Raw genomic sequence first — 23,218 nt, 5'->3', positions numbered from 1 at the left:
TTGTAATTATATTTGTATAGCTGACATGATGTATTGTAAAGACTCATATATATATGAGATCTTGTAGGTTATTTTGAAATTTAATTAGGTAATGTAAGGAAGCGATATATGAGATGTGATAGGTTATGATAGCAAATGAACTGTATATGCATTTTGATGTAATAATCAATGAGCGAATAAGGGCAGAGCAAAGTGAAGCAAGGTTTATGGCAGAGGTGTATGATAGAGCTTAAACCGGTACTGAATCCAACATTGCAGATGCTATTTTGAGTAGTACATTATTATTGGATTTAACCATCCAATTGTAGTTAGTGTGACTCCATTTTGTGTTGAGAAATGAGCTCTAGGTTGTTGGCCTTCCTGCGTGTGTAGGCCCCTATTGTACAAGTAATATTTATTCATATTGTCCAGTGAGTAAATATTGTGGGTCACAAATCCCACCGAGGTTTTTCCCCTACTAGGTTTCCTCACCAAAAATATCTGTGTTATGGTGTGCATTGATGCTTATACTTTTGTTTCTCTTTACTACATTATTATTTGTATACCGGTATATTAATTTGGGTTATAAAGTTGCAAACAAGTTAAAATATTTCATCTACTAATTAGACACTGATTCACCCCCCCCTCTTAGTGTCTTTGGGACTGATCAAGTATCTAACACTTGATACCATACAATGTGACTTATGCCTTGCTAACATGACTACTCTTTGCTTACAAAATCACTATCCAATAGCTACTCTTTTTCAGACCTACACTCTTGACCCTACACCTGCACCTTAATGCCTATACAAACTCTAAACCTGCACATGGATGCTATAATGTCCTTGCTTGGATAGTAAAAATTTGAAAAGACTGCTCCTTATTCTTGATTTCATGATGAATGAAATGATTGTACTCTTTCAATTTTATGCATGGGTGATCCCAAGCACATTGCTTTATCACATTTGCATATGTAGATGGATGTTTATATATTGTAGTATAGATTGTTTAAATTTCACTGTACTGACAGTCACTGTGCCATTTTGTGAATTGTTTCTAATATTCTCTATTGGACTTGGTTTGATCTTGAATGCTCTATCCTTTTTGGCCTTAAACTACTATTTGATGCTTTAACTTGCTTTATATGATTGTCAAAGGGATGTTAACAATGTCTATTTTTTGTTTGAAACTAGTGGTCATTGCATATCATGCTCTCAATTTACTCACTATTATATGCCATGAAGAAAAACTCTTTCACTATTTTGAATTGCTCTTTACCATGAAGCTTGAAGTACCATATCTTAAATTGGAAGTGGTGTTGCAATGTAGAAAACATCTCAAGTCTTCATTATCCTCATCATCCATACCTCATGCTTTACCCTCTTTGGAAGTTGTCATACCATTCAAATATTCATTTTCTTGTACCTTTTTTTCTCCTTATATTGTCTCAGTGTTATATCTCATGAACATCTATTATAAATCCCCTTTAAAAAACCCTACATAGTTCTATCACCTTATATTTTAATATGTAGAGGTTCTTTTAATATGTGTGAGGTTCCCTCTTAGAATTATTACATTTATACATATGTAAATACCAATTCCCCAACCTAATATTTTTAATCTTTATCTTGAAAATCACCACATTATTTGTGATTACTAGTGTTCTCTTTCAAGTCTTGTAATTTTTGAGTAATTATTGCATATGCCTAAAACTTCTTCCTTCCATATCATACTCAACTTCGTCTATGGTGCAAGAGCACCCTAGGGGCCTAGGTTTGGCCAATAAGGTCAAAATTTGATTTTCTTATTTATTTTGTGTTACTTTTTGAAAATAAGACCATTTGAGGCCATTTTGATGTATTGGGACCTAATTGTGAAAGTTTGAGGTCCATTGGGCAAAAAGTTATCATTTTGCCATGACAACTTTTGCATTTCTTGTAGCAACTTCTTAAAAATATGGTTGGAAAGCTATTTTATGGTGGTTTTAGGTTGTAACCCACTTGGATGGGCATAAATAGGCCTTTGGCATGCCATCCAAGAGTTTTTCTCAATGAAATTGGGGTTTTTTGTGCATTTTTGGATGTTTTGGTCTGATTCTCTTTATTTTTCATTGTGAAAATCATCATAATTTGATGGGAAATTAATTGGATGTGGTAGAGTAGTGAGTTAACTTCATTTTGTCTTTTTGTGGCATTGAATCTCATTGTGTTTTAAAGAAGATATCATTGTTTTTTCAAAAATTGTCAAAACCCTACCTAGGGTTTACTGAGAGGAGTAAATAATGTATAGCTTGGTCTCCCATGCATATAAATTCACCCAAATATGTGGGAAGACCTGTTTTCATGCTATGTATCATATTATGTTGTGTGCAAGGCTCCAAATTAGATTTGGTATGTGTTTGGGCATGAGGACAGTTTGATATCTCTATGTATCGGATAGTAAAAGACAGTAAGAGTGAAGAATTTGGTGGGAAGACCAAGCGATTGGTATTTTGAAGTGGTTGATGATAGAGAGAGGGGTGAGGGGACCCTATGAAACCTTTAGAAGGGTTTGTGGATCAAAACCAAAGGAAATAGATTAAATTTCTATGACTGTCCTAAGGGTATTAATTGTCACAGTCATAGTTTTAATAGTGATATTGTTTTTGTTTTGACAGAGTTGTGTTTGTAAACCCAAGTGTGGACATGTAATGGATTCATGAGATGTATTAAGACTACATGGATACTTAACAACAACTTGAGAAGTTGATTCAAAAGGGTCATATTGACCAACTACTTTTGCATTGTGGAAGCCCATTTTGTACTTTCCAAGAAGAAGATGGTACATGGTGATTCATGTAATGGATTCATGAGATGTATTAAGACTACATGGATACTTAACAACAACTTGAGAAGTTGATTCAAAAGGGTCATATTGACCAACTACTTTTTCATTGTGGAAGCCCATTTTGTACTTTCCAAGAAGAAGATGGTACATGGTGATTCAAATCGACTATTGGGTCCTAATCAAGACCACTATCAAGAACAAGTTTTTTGATCCTTCAAATTGCTGACCTCTTGAACCAACTCTGAGGAGATGAATTTTTCAACAAGATTGATTTGAAATCAGGGAACCATCAATTCCTTTTTGAGCTAATTAACATTTGGAAGACTTTCTTTGAGTCCAAGAAGGGCTTGTTTGAGTGGTTATTGATGCCCTTTGGCATAATCACTACACCAACAACATTCATTTGGATGATTAATGATGTACCTAGATTCTTCATAGGTTGTTTGTGGTTGTCTACTTGGATGACATTCTGAAGTTCAAAAAGATATGGGAATAACACGTGACAAGTTCTTTCCAACTTGCATCAACTTAAGCTTTATGCCAATATAGAGAAATCCTCTTTTAGCATGGAGAGGATCTAGTACTTCAAGTACATTGTTGATGAAGATGGTGTACATGTTGACCTAGAGAAGATCTTGATCTATGAAGAATATATTGTTCCTAGGATTCTCATAAATCTCTAAATCACCACAAAGCCATTATATATGTTTTGAGATGAAAAGGAAGAGTTAAATGGTTTTGGTTCAATTTGAATTATTTCTATGTTCAAGTAATTTAATTTGGTATATTATACTGAAACATGATTCCATAACTAACATTTGAACTTCTATATAACTAGTTTTATAGCCCGATTTTTTTGCCTGCGAAGAAAGACCATGTCAAACAATATCACCGAATAACAAAATAAGGAGACAATTGCTAGATTGTGGTCTAACTTGAAAAGAAAAGGTGATGGAAAATGTTATTGTCCCTACAAAATTTGTAAGGGGTTAAATACTACAAGACTTCTAATCAAAACAACTAAGAAACATTGTAGGCTGCATGGTCACATTGAAGGGGGACATGATTATCATCCATTGGTAAGTTTTTCATTATATCATTTTAACAATTTATATACATAAGAAATCACTTGATGATGAGATCATGATCATGGTTTATTTATGTTTATAATTTTTATATAGGTCGAGCACCCTAGAGCACATGATATGGATCAACACAACCCAGAGAATATGGTTTTCGAAGTGGAGGAACATGGAGGTGTGAATATCAAAGCTGAAGATAATTATCCCATAGAAGATGATGATCATGAGCCACAAAACACAATTGAAGATGATGGGACAAATACTTTGATCCATGACACATTTAGTATTGGTGCAGCTGATCATGATGATGAAGATGACCTTGACGTTGTTCATGATTTACCTCTACTTGAGAAGGCATATGAGGCCCTTTACAAAGCCTCCCAGACAACTCTTCTCTTCGTTGTATTATTGTTGGTGAACTTGAAGGTTATGAATGGTTTATCCAACATAACAATCTCACGTATGTTAAGGTATGTCATATATGTCATTATAGTTAATAAATGGCAAATCATGTACCATTAATATTCTTTATATTAATAAATTATATTTTTTTGCTGTAGTTTGATAGGTGAGTTTTTGTTACCACCATCTGATGGTATGATGAAAGATTAAGAATCCGATCAACTATTAAGAGGGGGGTGGATGAATCAGTAGATAGAAAAACTCATACTAACTTCACCAATCTCAAAATCAATCTCTCAAAGTAAACTTAGAACTATCAATGCAATATCACTGTCAAGATAAAAACCCTCTAGATAAACCAGTTGACTGTTACAACAAACTAATAGTAAACAACTTCAAACTCATAAACATCCAAATGCTTTTATTGACATAAGAAAACTTCATTTCACAATGGTTCCGGTTATCATGATTTACCAAAGTGGATTAAGTAGTTAAGCAAATCAACCATAAGAACATAACCACAAAAACATTCACCAATTGACACAATATTTTTTGATATGGAAACCCAAATGGGAAAAACCATGGTGAGATGAGACTCACAAGATAACCATCTGAACTCTTCTGAAGTTTGCCCTGTTAGGAGCCTAGCCTGTTAAATCTTTACAAAAGTCTTGTTAAGAACATATCATGTTAGGGACCACCTGGTTAAGGGATTGACTATAATGCCTTATTAGAAGCAATACCCTATAAGGAGTAACCTTGGTAGAGGATTTGAAATCCAAGCTAATGGATCTCCTGGTTAAAGGATTTGAATAACACCAAGCTTGTTAGAGCTTACCTGGTTAGGGGATTTCAATTTGTTGTAATTGTTAGAAAAAAATAGGAGTTTGTTGATCTATTTTAATAGCACTACACTTGCTTGTTCAGATCCTTTTCATGCTCCTATATGCCTTTACTTAAACTGCAGATACATCATCCAGTTCGGTAACCACACACTCAACTAAAAAATTTCCAACTCTAAAACTAAACAACTCATCGACCTTATAAATAAATCAATTAGGTCAATAACACAACAAAAACCTAATTCACTCATAGAGATTACAAAAAGTTAGTTCAACTATGACCATTGGATTACATAGCAATCTCTGCACATCAATCAAGAAAATCTTGACTGCTCCTTGATCACTGCTTCATTGAACTTAGTAACTCATCATGCTTTGCATTACATGAAATATACTTGCTCATTCCCTAGACAAAAACTATTTCATCAACATGCCAAAATCACTTTAAAACTCTCTTCATACAATAATCATATGTGTCATAATCATTACTGCTCATCATCATATCATAAACCATTATAACAATTCACCAAATTTAATTGGTTAGGGTTTATCAAATCAACATGTAGGGTTTACCGGTTCAACTCTCTAATACATAGCAATACCGGTTCACTCCACAAATTCTTCCTACCGGTTACAAAACATCATTACAACAATATCAACAATACCATCACCGGTTAATTGACATCAATGACAACAACATATCATTAATGCAATCTTCATGCAAATACCAACAATATCCCCCTTTGGCATTGATGGTAATACAAATATCAACACTATTGATTGTTGTGATTGTGTATAGGAATCTTGGTTTACATTACCAAGTATTCACTTTGTCTTTAGCTTGTCTTCCTTCTCTCTGTCAATCATACAAATCACATAGTTCTTCTCCCCCTTTGACAACAATGCCAAATTGAAAGTAAAACATGCAATGTCAAATTTCACTATTCAACATCAACAACCTACAATTTTATGCTCCCCCTATGGAATAACTCCACTTCTACACCAATCCTGCTATAAAATTTTGCAAGTAGCTCCAGGACTAATGTAATCTACATCATGTTCAACTGACCTCATGAAGAGGTACAACCCCTAGCTGACTTCTAAGATACTCAAAAGTAGTCCTAGACAGAGGTTTAGTAAAGATGTCTACAAGCTGCTCCTTAGTAGAAACATGCTCCAAGATCACATCTTTACTCTGCAGTTTTTCCCTTAAGAAATGATAATTCTATTCAATATGCTTGGTTTGTGTGTGCAAAATAGTGTTCTTGGAAATATTTATGGCACTTGTATTATCACATAAGATCTTTATAGGTTCTTAAATATTAATCTTAAAACCTTCCAAAATGTGCCTCATCCAGATAGCCTGGGTACAATTCATGTTGTTCATAATTTACCTCTACTTGAGAAGGCATATGAGGCCCTTTACGAAGGCTCCCAGACAACTCTTCTCTCCGTTGTATTGTTGTTGGTGAACTTGAAGGTTATGAGTGGTTTATCCAACATAACAATCTCACGTATGTTAAGGTATGCCATATACGTCATTATAGTTAATAAATGGCGAATCATGTACCATTAATATTCTTTATATTAATTCGAAAAAAAATATTCTTTATATTAACAAATTATATTCTTTTGCTGTAGATTGATAGGTGAGTTTTTGTTACCACCATCAAATATTCTACCTCGCTTATACTGAGAATTATCTACCACTATGAAAATTATTGGAATGGAGTATCAAGAAATAGATGCTTGTCCCAATGATCATATTATATATCATAAACAACATGAATTTCAAACTGAATGCCCTAAATGTCATATTAGTAGATATCAAACAGATCAAATAACAAAAAAGGTGCCTCGCAAGGTTCTTCGTTATATTCTCATTATTCCACGTATGGAACAATTATTCAGGTGCACTAGCTTGGCACAATTTATGGATTACCATGCATGCAATGGAATTTGAGATGACAATATTCGAATGACTGCAGATGGTTCAACATTTATGGACATAGAGGAAAAGTGGCCACACTTTAAAGAAGAACCTCATAATATCAGGCTTTCATTGGCAGTAGACGATGTCAATCCATTTGGAGAGCTGAGATCTGTTTACTCAGTGTGGCTTGATTTTGTTATCAACAATAACATTCCTCCATGGATGTCAATAAAGAGGGAGCACATAATGTTGGAAATGATTGTTCCAGGTATTTTATCATTTAATAGTCATCTACATTTAATTATAAATATTGCAGTAAAATGATCATAATAATTATGTTATGCTTTTATTCATTTGATTAGGTAAGTACCAAGTTAAAGATATGAATGTATATATCAAGCCTCTTATTGACGAGTTGCTAGAGTTATGGAATGGTGTCACTATGTATGACGTCTCTAGACCAATAGGACAAAGATAATTTCAATTCCATGCAATGCTTGTATGGACAATACACGATGCCCCAGGGCTAACACATTTTTGTGGTATGATATAGTGTTCAAGTTTTGCATGATAATTATAATTAGAAAAATTAACATATTTAATCCAATTATACATTACCTTGTAGGTCTTCAAACAAAGGAAACATTTGCATGTCCAGTTTGTGGTCCAAAGATGAAATCTCATCATTCAAAAAGTTTAGGAAAGAAGGTGTTTGATGAGTATAGGCACTTTCTCCACAAAAATCATAAGTATCAAAATACCGAAAAACATCTTTTCAATGAGAAAGAAGAGAATATATCAAAGCCACAAAGAATGACACCGCACCTATGGAAGTTGGAATATAATAGAATTAATCATCAAGCTAATACCATTCCATCTAATGGTTTATGTTATAAAACATCTTTTATATCATGTTTTGTTTTCTTATGATGTGACTGATGATTATGAAGGTCATGAAGGCATTAATGACCACCTTCCTAAGGGACTAAAAGTTATCCCTGACAATTTAGTAGGTTGCCCAACTATGAGCAATTACAAATTGTGCATTTGTTTGATACTATGCATATTAGAAAGAATATAACAGAGACATTATGGAAAATATTGGATGGAAGATGTGACAAAGAAAAAATTGTCCAAATTTGTAGTGACATTCAAGAATCCAATCATGCAATGAAAAATGTCATTCAATCAAATAGCCATGGAAAGCAGATTAATATAAGTGACCTTCCTTGGTTATTAACGGACCAGCAAAGCAATCCTATAAAAGAAGTCATACAAAAAAATTTGATTTCCCACAGGATTTGCTGCGAACATAAACAATCTCATATCAAAGAAAAGTGAATTTGGGCCAGGGATGAAAATGCATGATTGGCATACCTTCATTAAGGTAATTCATGTTCTTGTGTATTTACTATATATTTGTATACTGTGCATGTACTTTTCATTGTATTATGTTAGAAAAAAATGAAAAGATAATTTTATAATTGTTGCAGTATGTTCTACCTCTATCTCTCCCAGACCACTTCAACAATAATGTCAAGCAAGTCATTTATGATCTTGGAAAATACATGAGGTAAGTAGTGATATTTGTTCAATTCGTTGTATAGATATTATATTTGCTTTTTTTTTAACTTGTTATATAATATATATTTTTGCATTTTGAATATCTTGTAGGTCGTTGTCATGTAAAGAAATCCATAAAGAAGATATAAAATATTGGAAGAGAAAAATTCATAATCTAATGTGTGAAATGCAAAAGTGTCTACCTTCAGCTTTTTTCAATGCACAAGAACACTACCTCATACACCAAGTTGAGGAGATTGAATTATGTGGACCTACACACACTAGGTCAATGTGGATGGTTGAGAGGCACTTGAAATTTTTGAAGGCTTTGGTTAGACAAAGAGCACATCCTGGGGGGTTCTATGGTGGAGGGATATATGGTATACTAGACTATGGTGTACATCTCTGAATATCTTCCTAAGTTTGCAGCAAAGATCCACGTGGATCGCATTTGGGATCCCAACCCCATTAAAATTTTTGAAGGAGAGTACTTGACGGGGAAAGGTAGATTGAGGAAAGTGAGAGGGAATTATAAGATGTTATTTTAGTTAATTAATTCTTAATCTTCCAAATAAATCGGTTGTAAGACATCTTTTTATTTTTGTACAGTTGGTTGAGAGTGGGATGCACTACATTTGTATATTGCAAACAATCTTGATTGGATGACAGCATGGATTGAACGTTATCAACATTCTGGTTGCACATTAACATGTGAAGGTGTGGCTTTATTGGTTAAAGAAGCTCATCGTAATGGAGATTCCAATGTTATGGAAAGGGAAATTGATTTAGCATATGGTTTAAGAGATAAACATGTGTGTATAAATTTAGTAATCACCTATATGTTTATCAACTCACAATGCAATAATTTTTACATGTGTGACATATTGCAAGTCAAACACCACAACGCTATGTGCTACAATGGTCATAAAGTTTGCATTAAAAAGTTGGATGACACAAAGAAAACTTGTGATTATGGGATAACTGCAGTCTTTGAGGTTACAAATATTTCATTGAGAAAAAACACACGTCCTCAAGAGTCTCAAAATAGATACTATGGAATTTTGGATGATATACTTGAGTGTGACTTTATTTCTTTCAAATTAGTTTTGTTCATCGTCAAATGGTACAGGCTATGACTGAATAAAAATGATCCTGATAGAACTATTATTGAACATGATAATGGTTTTACAATGGTTAATACAAGGTTGTTTGAATCAATTGGGGATGAGCCCTATGTTCTTGCAAGCCAATGTGAGTAGGTATTTTACTCAGAGGTTCCACATAAATCAGGTTGGTCATTTGTTGTTAGACATGATCCAAGAGGAAGGCCGATAAAGTATAATGTGATGGAAGAAGAAGATACCAAAGAAGTAGAAGATGATGTAGATGATTATTACAATTGACATTTACTTGATGATGATAAATAAGAAGAAGCTGATGATGATGATGGTGATGGTGATGGTGATGGTGATGGTGATGGTGATGGTGATGGTGATGGTAATGGTGATGGTGATGGTGATGATGACAAAGATGACGATGGTGGTGGTGGTGGTGATGATTATGATAATGATGATGATGATGATCATGATGATGATGATGATCATCATCATCATCATCATCATCATCATCATCATCATCATCATGAGTTGGATGAAGAAGAAGATCAATGACATGAATGAAATGTATGAGGTATACAATTAGTATATTATCTATTTAATATCGATTTCTTGATAGAAAATTATTTCACTTATATGGTTACATAATTAATTCATTATGTTTTGAATTCTAATGCCATTACATAATTAACTAATAGATAATCCTCACCTGTATTACTAATTGCAATATCGGCAACATGCAACATGCAAACATCCTCTACTGCATGTCATGTTGGCCCGCCCACTGGTGGTAGATCCCTCTTTTGCTCTATCTTCTATTATGTGTTTATTTCCCTTCAAGCATTCTTTCTTGGGGGCATTTCATAGTGGATTCATTTTCTGCAGTAAGAGATGCACATGAGGATGCGCCAGAGGTAACTACTACTGATAACATACCATGATTTCCTGGATCTTCTCATATTGCTAGTACGGGAACATTACAGGCCACATTGGTGGTGAGCGACAAAGAATTGATTCCCTTAAAGATACATAAGGTTCCAGGTACTTTAAAATTATTATTAAATATAACCAAATTGTAATTTACTTACTGATCACTCATTTTGGACTAATGATCCCATGAATTTTTGCAGGAAATGATATTTTTTTAAAAATCTTAATAAAAATGCATTGCAGATATTTGGGCCCAACATACATAAAAGGTGGAACATCATATGTGAACTAACCCTAATCCACTATTTTGATTTCATATCATTGCTAGAATAGTTTTCCTTTGATCTATTTCTTGAACTATAATAAAGGTAGCTTCAATTCATTTCTGAATCTAACAAGTTTGTTTTTGCCTTAAAAGGTGGAATGACCAAGAAAAAAGGTTAAAAGATGAATTGACAAACCGTATGGTTGAGTTGTTTGGAAATGACACATTCGACAAAACCAAGCTCCTTGAAAAAGATGGCACATATCTAAAGTATGTGAGGGACCAATACAGGACCCATTTAGATAAGAACATAAAGTACAAGTGTCCCCCCATGATTCCAAAGAGGGAGTGGAAGGACCTGATTTTGGATGCCAAGGAGAGAATTGAAAGGAAAAGAGGAAATACACGAGTAGATGCCAAAAGAAGGTATGAGATACTATTAAGAATGTAATCATGTACTAATTAATTACTCTTTATATTTATATAACCTAACATATTTCAAACTTTTCATAGACTGAGTGACACGTCAAAGGCAACCAAGGAAATACAAAAAAAGCATGGGCAACACAAAATTGGCTTTGGTGGTTATATTAAACTTTTTGCACTAATTGTAAGTATCAGTAAATGAAATATCCAATCAAAATATTTATAAATTGAAAACAATATTTTTTTTATCAAACAATGCAAGAAAAATTTATGATACCAAGAAAAAATGTAGGGCTCTAAATTCAATAGAGCGCCCATAGAAGATGACAAGAGAATTGCTTACCACCAAGGCTATACAACTGTGGTTAAATGACTATGAGAATTGAGTGGGCAAACACAAGATTCTGGTGCATCTGTCACACAAGTAAATAAGCTAAATGAAAATTGTTTCAAATTGAATACTTTACCAATAATCTAATTGATGTTGAGTTCCAACATAAAGTGACTATATCTATTTCAAATAAGAAAGCAATGATAACAATGTGCATGACATTGGAATGCAACCCGCTGATTGTGAAACACAACTTGCACATGAAGGTCCAGATGTGCATCCCAATAGTGGAGGTATTAATTTTCTATTCAAATTTATTTATTTAATTATTAATACAATTAAACATCTTAAATTGTAATTAGTGTAGTAATTAATGTAACCTTTTTTGTTAATATTTTAGAGCATGTAGTCAGTGGTGACCAAGTGGAGCATGATCTAGGTACACAACATCAGGAATGTGATGTTCCCCAATCAGGTAAAGAGGACCACTGTTATTCCTTTAAACAAATTTAATTGCAATTGGTGTTCAGCATTAATGTAACCTTTAGTATTTCAACTCCAGAGGATCTAGAGGGTGTTCAACATGTTGAGGTTGAGGCTAGACAAAATGATGTGGCCCCATCAGGTAAAGAGCACCAAAATTATGTTCTTTAAATTAATGAAATACTTGTAACAATAATAAAAAATGTTTTGAATTTAACCCATTTCTTTGTTATCGCTTCAGTGTCCTCATCCTCAGTATAGGACTAGGCATACATCGAGATCATGAGCATAGGGCAGAACAACTAAAGAGGGGGGAAATGATGAAGAACACAATGCTCCACTTATTCTTTACATATCTTCAAAGAAAAAAGAAAAAAAGAAATGATTGTAATCTACCCTATTTGATAATGACTAGCTTTTATGTGCTAATGAATGTAATTATGTTCTAATGAATGGTTATGAATGATATGTGCTAATTAATATTGATGAATGTTGCATGTTAATTAATTTTAATCAATGTTATGTGTTAATGAACGTTATGTGATATTAATGAATGAATGTTATATTTTATTATTGGTAGAAAGAATGAATGAATGTTAGATGTTAACGGGGAATTTAGAGTGATGTTAGGAGGGGGGGGAGGGGCCAAATGAGCTTCTGCCTTCACGTGGTTGGTCATGTTAAGTAGAGAATATTAAACTATTCTCGAAGCCAAGTGAAGATCAATAAGATAACACACTTTTCAATATTTTGTTATGTTGCACAGTTAATCTTATTGAATAATGTATATTGAATCTTAATTGTAGGGTCCAATAGAGCCAACATGAACAACAACACCACAAGTTGTTGGGTATAATGAACTCCCATATTGTCTTGTATGTACACTATCATTATGAGTTGTTTCTAGTGTTGATATCCATGGCGGGACTACAAAAGTTACGAATATGCCTCATCCTTGTAAGTTTTTTTATTAGTTGACATTTTCTTTAGCATTTTTAAATTTTCCTTATCATTTTAAGTTTAACCACTTTTATATGGAATTTATTGATCTGGGTTTTTACTATCTGCCAGACATTATTGATACAAGGACTTGCATTGCATCCATTTTTTCAATTAGGTATTATAAAGGGTATGTTGTATTTTTAAATGTCTCTTTGAGTTCATCCAAATTTTATAACTATTACCTCATATCTTGTTATTGCTGCAACAGGGATTATGGCCATCATAGGCTACGATTGTAACCTCTCGGTACCATAGGATCTCTTTGTTCTTAAAATTGTAGTAGACTGTTAGGTACATTCCCTCTTTTGCATTTCAAATTGTAGCGATCAATGCACATGACCAAATTTCCTTTGACATCTAGAGCATAGTATTATATTTTAAGTAATAGGGGGAGGAACCAAGTATTCAAATTGGTACCAAGTGATATAATATTACTACTGATTCTATCTTCTTCTTTTTTCATGATTTAAACTATTCATTTGTTCTTTTTTACTTCTTGTTTTGAACTATTCATTCAAGAACTTCTTATCTTTTTCTTTAGTTCTATATACTTTTTTTATGCATCTTGGATTTGAAAGTGCATCATAACTCATATCCTCTAACAGATTTTTCTACTACTTGCATCCTTGAAAGTGCATGCAACTTTGCAAATGAAACACTATTTTTCCACCACCAAAATATTATAACACACAACCTTTTTGCACAAAGATCTAGAGTAGCAATCATCAATTATAGACGATTATAATAGAGAACTAATTTTCAAAATGAAAGAATCCATAACACCATTTGTAAATAAAGGAACTGGTTTTGTATTAATCTGAAAATAATGTATTGTTCTTCAGTACAGAAAGAAAAATTGTTCTTCGCTTTATTTATTTATTTTCTCCTACCAAAAAACTCCCCTATCAAATGATTACATCGAATATTATACAACATACCAAAAGGTCATACCTTTTGATTTAAGTCTTTTGAAAACAAAAGAGAACTAACAACTAATCACTTAGTTAAACACAAATGCAAACTAGTTAGATGTGCTAGATACTTCTCATTGTATTTGGTATCACAATCATGGATGGTGTCTTGGGCTTCTACTTCCATCAAAACCATTCTCTCTACAAAGTCCACCACCTTTTCAACATCTCGATCTTCTGATGCTTTCAGTGCACTCCAGAGTATATGCTGGTAGCCACAGGTCCAACCCACCTTTTCCTTTTGTTCTCCATTATTTCTCAACAATGAAGGTATACTGTCTATTTTTCCATCAAGGAAGGCTTCTCCTTCTTCTCTCAACTCCTCTAGGTATTCTTTGTGAGCCTTTATCAAATCTTCACAATTTTGTATATCACTAGGTTGTCTCTCATCCCTATTTTGCAGTTCCAGGATTTTCTCATGTAGCCTCCTATCCAACAGCTCATGTTCTTCTATGATAGTGTGGTTCTTGTTGTATGTATCCCAGTATTTGTCCATCCATGTCATCATATTAGTGAATCTTTTCTGAATTGAGGCTGACATGGTTTCACTTTTTCTTGTCTTCAACTAGGCCTGTAGTGGATAGTTTTCTTCCTTCAATTGATCAGCCTTGGTTTGGGGTTGGGAAGATTCACCTTGTATTAACAATCTTTGTGGCTCCCCCTATTTCTTTATTTCTCTAAGTCGATCAACCTCTGCTCTCATTTTTACAATTTCAAGCTTATTTGATTGGTTTTCTTTCACCAAGAATTGAATTTGTGCTTTTTTCAATTTGGCTATATTTACCACTAAACCTGATGTCATCATGGGGTATGCCTCTCCAAACTATAAGTTCATAATTTTCTTGAAGGCCTTCTAAGTATCAATAACCATAGGCTTTTTTCTCAAAGGATATAGTGACCATATTTGCATGGGATGCTTGTCAAGGTTGTATAGTGATCCCATATACACTTGGGTCACACCCTCAGGAGATAATTTATGCTTGACACCAACATCATGGAGAAAACTATCAAAGATTAGGGATGAATTCATATCCCACCCAGGAAAAATAAAAAACACTAGCATCCTTTAGAATCTTCTTCCCCTTTTCAGGAGTCATTAGAGCCATTTCTTGTGCTACTTCATTTTATAAGGTGACTGATAATTGCCTTTCCTTGGAGGTATTAACCTCATTGACATTTTCTCTAATTGCTTTCCCTTTTATCTTATATAAAAATAACATGAACTTAGGAGATGCTATGAAATCATCATCAGATATCAAAGTGTCACATGCCAATTACCTTGGATCATCTTCCACCAAGGATCCTTCATTAGGATCTCTTACAGGCGACATGTGTTCCTCAATCAGTATTTTAGAGAATTGTTCAAATGAGAACTCATCCTCCTCTAATGATTCTTTATCCTCTGAAGATGATATGTTTACAGTCTTCTTCTCCTTATCCTTTTGTTCAATATCTCTATTGTGATTATCTATAGCCACTTCAACATCCTTTTCATATAGATTTCTTATCAAGTCATCTCTTAGATACGGGATGTGTTCATAGGCACCTAGTTTCTACCTTTTTCTCACTGAATGAATATACCCCTCTAGGTCAAAGCCTTTTCTTGGAGCTCCCAATTTCATGTTATAATGGAACAATTTGTTCCATGCGAGCTCTTTCCCTTCTCTTCCATTTACAACAAATTCTCCTGTGGATAGAGTCCAAGGTAGAAATGATTGCTTATCATATGAAGCTAGATGCATAGAATTTGATTCCCCCAATTGCCTTCTGATCTCAAGATAAGCTATCCTATTGGGAACTATTTTAGGCAAAAATAGTGGGGAATCTTCAATTCCATGAACCCTTATAATGGTTACATCGAAGAAGTAGTACCAATCTCCCCAATTGTGTTTGACAGTTTCTGGTCCCCCAAAGTCTACAAGCCTCAAGAATCTCTTTACATCTTCTGAAAGTACAGAGTGGTAAGGATAACTATAAAACCTGTAAAGTGTTTTAACAAAATATTCTTCAAAATGAATGTAATTAGATCCAAAAAATTTGTAGTCCCATTTTTAAGTCCATAATTGGACTGGTAGAGAATGGTTGTTATCATCATGTCTTCTTATCTTCATCTCTTCGGGCCATAGACCCATTTTGTGCCCACAAAATAGCACCATATGCATAAGTAGGGAATAGTGTGAGAAGTAAATTTTTGCAGAGTCCCTCTAGATGGCTATGAGTCCAAGGACAAGTTGTTTTGCCACAAATGTTGCATAGTCAAATTCTTTGGCTTTCTGCAATCGAATGTATGCTGCAATGATCAAAGATTCAATTCTCATGAAATTTGGAGTATTTAGCCCCATTACTTGTCCTACTGAATAATATGTGTATTTGAAGTAGTCCTTGAATAGATTTACATGAAATGTTAGACTTTCCTTTGTTTCCAATGGGACCTCAGGATTTCAGCAAATGAAATGGTAATCACCACCCAACATAAGTGGTATCCAATCTTTTGTATTCCTCCAACAAATTTTCAAGAATAATGGGATGATCATAAACTCTAGGCAAATCAAAAACCTCAGAAACTACTTCTCGTGACACAAAGAAACAAGGATTTCCATCTGGATCACATATTGCTCTTTTTTTTGGATTAAAATTTAGTGATAACAGTTCTAGGAGATCAATATTAACAAAGACATTTGGGACTACAAGTTTTCCCAGACCTAACTGCCATGGATTACAGATGGGTTCTGGTTTCTTTTCTTTGTGATAGTGAAACAAAAAAAATTCATATCCCTTGATGGTTGTGTACACGTCTGGTGCAGGGAACCTCTTGGTTTTGGATTTATTTTTTGTTTGTGTGTTGGTAGATGGTCCTACACCCTAGAATGGTTTTTTGAATTAGTGTGGATCTTTGGAACCTATGAATGTAATAAAGAACCTCTTGCAAGGTCAGTTGGCTCTAGGTCATTTATAATCCTAGTGATCAAGTCTGACCATGGGTTCATCTAGGGTAGGAGGTATGTTTTTAAGTTGTTCCCTAAGTTTTTTTAGGCTTAGGATTGGTCTACAAGTCCATTAGGGACTTGGGAATGTCAAAATTGAAAAGTTTTCAAAAGATGTAAAAAGTTGCAAAAGTTGCTAAGCAACATTTTCCCACTGATTGGAAAAGAAGTTCCAATGGTCCTAACTAGTTGAAAATAAGTTGTAGCCATTGGGGGAAGGCCTATTTGTGCCTTAGAGATCATCTATGAGTTGGTTGGATGATGAATGTAAGAAGTCGGTGATTTGAATTAAAAAAAACTGAGATTTTGTCCATTTTCACTGGTTTTCCATACTGTATGATCTGATAGAGCATTGGTTGGCATGAAATTTTAAATTGGTTGGATTATGGTGTGAGTGCAGGTTCGAATGCAAGTGGTCTAACTTAAATTGGTGGAATCTAGAGAAAGTTGTAGGCAGTTTATCAAAAATTGTCACTCAAGGATCTGATACATAGGGTTTCACCAAAAACATGACCCTAACCTACAAATCATATTGAGGAACTCATCGGCCCTTTGGGAAATGTAGGTTGAGGTTGTGTATATTGTGATTCTAAAGGGGTGGAACCTAGGAGTGAGATTTGGTGTGGTTTCCACCATACCCTAGGTTAAACAAAACCATGTGTTTAGCCTAGCCTTGAGGAAGAATGAGAGAAAAATAACCTAAGGAGAGTTTGGGAATTGTTTTAAGGGTGGTTTTAGTTTATTATATACCTAAGGAACATGACCAAGGGGTGAGTTAGATTTTGCAACCCCATTCTTAAGTAGTTGCTTTGGAAAATGGACCTAATTAGGCATATTAGGTCTACCAACCTAGTAGGTGCTTAGGGGTGCTGGAGCAAGGTCATAAATCTATCTCTTGGAATTGGATGTAACTCCCAAAAGAGTACTCCAAAATGTAATTTTTTCCTAGGGTTATTTGAAGGAAATTTGAATTATTTGAGAAATATCAGTTAGATAGGGCTACAAGGAATAGGCCTAATTGGGGGTTCCGTGACCCAAGTGCAGTAGGAAGTCTCCAAAATTGGGTGAAAGGCATAGGAAAAGTGTCCTTGGCTATCAAATATACCTAACCCTCCTTAGAAAGTGTTGTGGTTGATTGAGTACCTTAGTGTGTGTGTAGAACCCTAGTTGTGGGTTGAGATAAGCCTTGTGTAGTCTTAAAAGGGTGGATGGTTCGATCGCTACTGGTTCTTGCTTTAGAAGTACACTCACTGGTCCGGGTGGGGCCAGGATATAGGAAAGGAAGGAATAAGGAAGGCGGCAATGCGGAGGCAGGGCAGTTAGAGGCACTTAGAAATACCCCGGCTGGCATGGCAGCAGGTCAGAAATCTTCTTATAGGGTCCCCTGCCCCAGGGTTTGGGAGCAAGCATCTTTTCACTTCGCTAAAGGTCATTAATCATCGATCTTTTCACTTCGCTAAAGGTCATTAATCATCAAGTTACCTATTGAAAAAAGAGAGTTATGGAACCCAGATGGATCTTCCTAAGGTGTCAACAATTCGGGATCCCATCACCGAATTGGGTCTTCTTACCTTCTTGTTGCCCACTCTGCATCAAGTGGTATCAAAGCCTTAAAGGTTCTTGAGGGTGGAAGAAGAAGGTTGGCAATATTTCAGAAGGAGAAGACACTAGTGATGGAAGAAGGATGACCAACGTTGAATTGACCAAGTTGGTAAGAGAGCAAGCGACAACCAACAAAGAGATGAGGAAAGAATTGGATAGGTTGAAGGGTAAGATGGATAAGAAGAAATGATACTTTGAAGAAGAAGAGGAAGAAGGGAATGAGGATGAGGCCCTTTTTCAGGCAAGAGAAAGGATACCTACAGATCAAAGAATTTTCCTTGAATTCCTTGAGAGAGTAGGTAGCAAAGATGACAAAGCAAGCCTACCTATGTTTACTAGGAAGATGAATCAAGAGGAGGTGATGGATTGGATGGAGGCCTTAGAGAATCACTTTGAGTGTGAAGATATGCCTAAGAACCAAAAGATGAAGAATGCTAAGTCTAAGATGAAAGGATCTGCCCTTGGTGGAACTTCTTGCAAAATGAGAGAGTAGAAGAGGGAAAGAACTCCATCTCATCATGGAAGAGGATGGTTGTAGAGGTGAGAAGACAATTTGTACCTAAGGATTATGAAGTGACAATGCATAAGAAGTTGCATAGCCTAAGACAAAAGGATTTGGATGTCAGTGGATACACAAAGGAGTTCCACAAACTATCCTTGAGAGCAAGGGTGTCAGAGAATGAGAAGAAAAAGTTGGCAAGATACATGAATGGCCTCAAGTATGCCATTCAAGATAAATTAAGTCTATTCAATCCAGAGATAGTTCACAAATGCTATTAGATGGAACTAAGGATTGAAGAAAATTTTAGAAGGGAGACCAAGGTAGAGGAAGAGGAGGTAAGTTTAGAGGAAAAGGTAGATTTGGTGGGAGAGGAACATCTCCTAAACCACAAGGAGAGTCAAGTAATCAGGAATCAAAAGGAGAACCAAGTCACAAGGGTAGCTTCAAAGGAAGGAGGCCAAATGGCTGAGGTAGATTTGGAGGCAAAGGAGCCAATGTGTTCATCGGAAGGTGTTTCACATGTAATCAAGTTGGCCATCAATCATTTAGATGCTCGAAAAAACAAGGCTCTAATAGTCAAGGTGGAGAAAGGAGAGTTCATTTGACATAGGAGGAGGACACCCAAAGTTTGAAATCACCTTCAAGACATGTAGACCTAGAGCAAGGGGAGTGTCTGATGTTCCAAAGGACCCTATTGAAGGTACCAACCATCAAGGAGCCACCACAGAGGAAGACACTATTTAGAACTACTTGCAATGTTAGAATATTTAATCTTTACTTGGCTTAGGTTTATTTGTATTTAGTATAGGATATTCCTTTGGAATTCCTACATGTAATTTGTCCTCTAGTACATGTGTGAGGACAAGTCATTTCTTTTATTTTCCTTTATTAAGGAATATTAGATTTCCTCCATAAGAGGATGTGGACACATGGCACACACATTTTATGAATGGTGGCATTCATAGATTTGGGAGTTACTTTGTAACTCCTCTCCTCATCTCTATTTAAGAGATGTCTCCTCTCTCATTTCTTCTTAATGAAATTATTGTAAAGAGCTTCTTTCTCTCTCTCTCTCTCTCTCTCATTTTAGGAATTGCCTCATTCATAATATCACAAAGGGTTTTTCTTTGCTTTTCCCATTTCAAAAGTTCTTGTGCCTCCTTCTTCACATTTGGGTGATTTCTCCAAGGTTTTTTGCATTTCTCTTGCTAACATTTACTTTATCAATAAACTTACTTGGATTTCATTTTTCTTTCCTTTCTCTTGTATTTCCTTTCATGCAAGGTAAGTGGAAAGGTATGTATAGTCATTGTGGACTCAGGGTCAACGGATAATCTTGCTTCAACTGAGATGGTCAGCAAGATTGGATGGAAGAAAATTCCTCATCCCTGCCCCTATGAAGTCTCCTAGTTGAGCAAAGAGCAACAAGCCTTGGTAAGTGAACAAGTTTGGGTTGACTTTCAAATAGGTGAATATAGAGACAAGATCTTGTGTGATGTTGCATAGATGGATGCTTGTCATTTACTCCTTGGAAGACCATGGCAATATGATGTAGACTCAAGACATGATGGGAGGAAAAATTTATACAAGTTAACTAAAAATGGTGTGCAATATAATATGACTTCACTACCATATGATGGTAAGGACAGTCACATTATGACTAGTGTCATGTTAGTAGGTAAAGAGGAGTTTATGTCGACAATCAGAGAGAAGGGTACACCATGATTTTCCATAGCCATGAAGCCAAGAAAAGAAGTGAGAAATAAAATGGAAGACAAGGTGTAAGAAAGGACTGCAGGACCTAGGGAAGTGAAGGAATTATTGGAAAGATACAAGGGTACAGTTATAGGAAGAAAACTAGAGACCTTGCCACATTTCAGAGATGTGAGTCATTGTATTGACCTTATACTAGGCTCAACATTTCCCAAAAAAGAAGCATATAAATTAACCCCTAATCAAAATCAAGAACTTGAAAGGCAAGTATATGAGTTTCTAGAAAAGGGATTCATAAGGAAGAGCATTAGCCCTTGTGTTGTCCCGGTAGTATTGGCCCCTAAGAAAGAAGGTACATGGAGATTATGTACGGACTTTAGAGCCATAAATAAGATCACAATTAGGTATAGGTTCCCTATGCCTCAGATAGAGGACTTGATGGACTGTCTAGTAGGAGCCAAGTACTACTCTAAGGTGGATTTGAAGAGCGACTACCATCAAATCATGATAAGAGAGGGAGATGAGTGGAAGACACCCTTCAAAACAAATGAAGGACTTTATGAATGGCTAGTTATGCCATTTGGCCTCTCAAATTCCCCTAGTAAATTCATGAGACTCATGAATGAAGTCTTGAAACCTTTTGTCAATCATTTTTTTTGTTGTGTACTTATATGATATTCCAATTTTTAGCAAGGATAGGGATGAGCATCTAACACACTTGGATTTGGTATTGAAATGGTTGAATGAAGAACAATTGAAAATCAATTTGGAGAAGTGTGTCTTATTGTAGGAAAAGTTGGTGTTTCTTGGTTTTGTAATCTCCAAGTGCAATATTAAGATGGACCCATCCAAGGTGGAAGCAATCCTCAATTGGCCTACACCTAGAAATGCAAGTGAGGTAAAGAGTTTTCATGGTCTTGCAAGCTTCTATAGGAAGTTTATTAAGAATTTTAGTGGTGTATGTGCATCTATGATTGATACTATCAAGGGGGGTAGAAAATGTCAGTTTGTATGGACTAGTGAAGTAGACAAGTCCTTTGATTATTTGAAAAGGAGGGTATCAGAACAACCTATATTGGTTTTACTAGATTTTTAAAAGGTTTTCACCATAGAATGTGATGCAAGTAACAAGGTAGTAGGGGAGTCCTGAGCCAAGAAGGTAGACCAGTAGCCTTCTTTAGTGAAAAATTGAATGAGGCTAAACAAAGGTACTCAACCTATGACTTAGAGATGTATGAAATGGTCCGATCCTTGAGGAAATGGAGGCATTATTTGTTGCCAAAGGAATTTGTAGTCTATACTGATAACCATGCTCCGAGTTTCTTGAATATGCAAGACAAGTTGAATCACCGACATATGAAGTGGATGGAATACCTTCAAGTATTCACTTTCACCATCAAGCACAAAAAAGGAGTAGCAAATAAGGTACTTGATTCCCTTATCAGGAGGAACTTGATAGTAAAAGAGATAATTCCATGAAGGATATGTACCAAGGCGATGAGGATTTCCAAGAAGAATACCAAGTGTGTTAGGAAAAGGGTGACAAGTACCACAATGAGTTCTCAGATTTTATTCTGCAGGAAGGTCTACTTTTCAAGGGAAGTCAAATTTGCATTCCTAAAGGTTCCATAAGGGAAAATATTGTGAAAGAGAAGCATTGTGGGGGATTGGCAGGTCATTTTGGAATTGACAAGACCCTTGAGTTGGTTAAGAGATTCTATTTTAGGCCTAAGATGCAGACTAAGATCAGGAAGTATGTGGAAGGTTGTGTGATCTATCAAAGGGCCAAGGGTAGCAATTCAAATGCGGGTTTGTATACTCCTTTACCCATACCAAGCAAGCCATGGGATTTAGTTAGCATGGACTTTTTATTAGGACTTCCAAAGACTAAATAGGGTCATGATAGCATCTATGTAGTTGTTGACAAATTTTCCAAAATGGCTCACTTTCTACCTTGTAAAACCACACATGATGCATCCCATATAGAAGGTATATTATTCAAGGAGGTTGTAAGATTACATGGTTTGCCACTATCAATTATCTCAGATAGAGATTCTAAGTTTCTTGGAAATTTTTTGGCGAACTCTTTGGAGAAAGCTGGGTACCAATTTGTCATTCACATCAGCCTATCATCCCCAATTTGATGGATAGACTAAGGTCATCAATAGGTCACTTGGAAAACTATTAAGTTGTATGACTAAGGATCAAGGAACTACATGGGATTCAATACTTCCTCAAGTAGAATTTTCTTATAATGACTTAGTGAA

Source organism: Cryptomeria japonica, chromosome 11, assembly GCF_030272615.1.
Source record: "Cryptomeria japonica chromosome 11, Sugi_1.0, whole genome shotgun sequence".
Taxonomy (NCBI): Eukaryota; Viridiplantae; Streptophyta; class Pinopsida; order Cupressales; family Cupressaceae; genus Cryptomeria; species Cryptomeria japonica.
Note: the sequence above shows the minus strand (reverse complement) of the source record.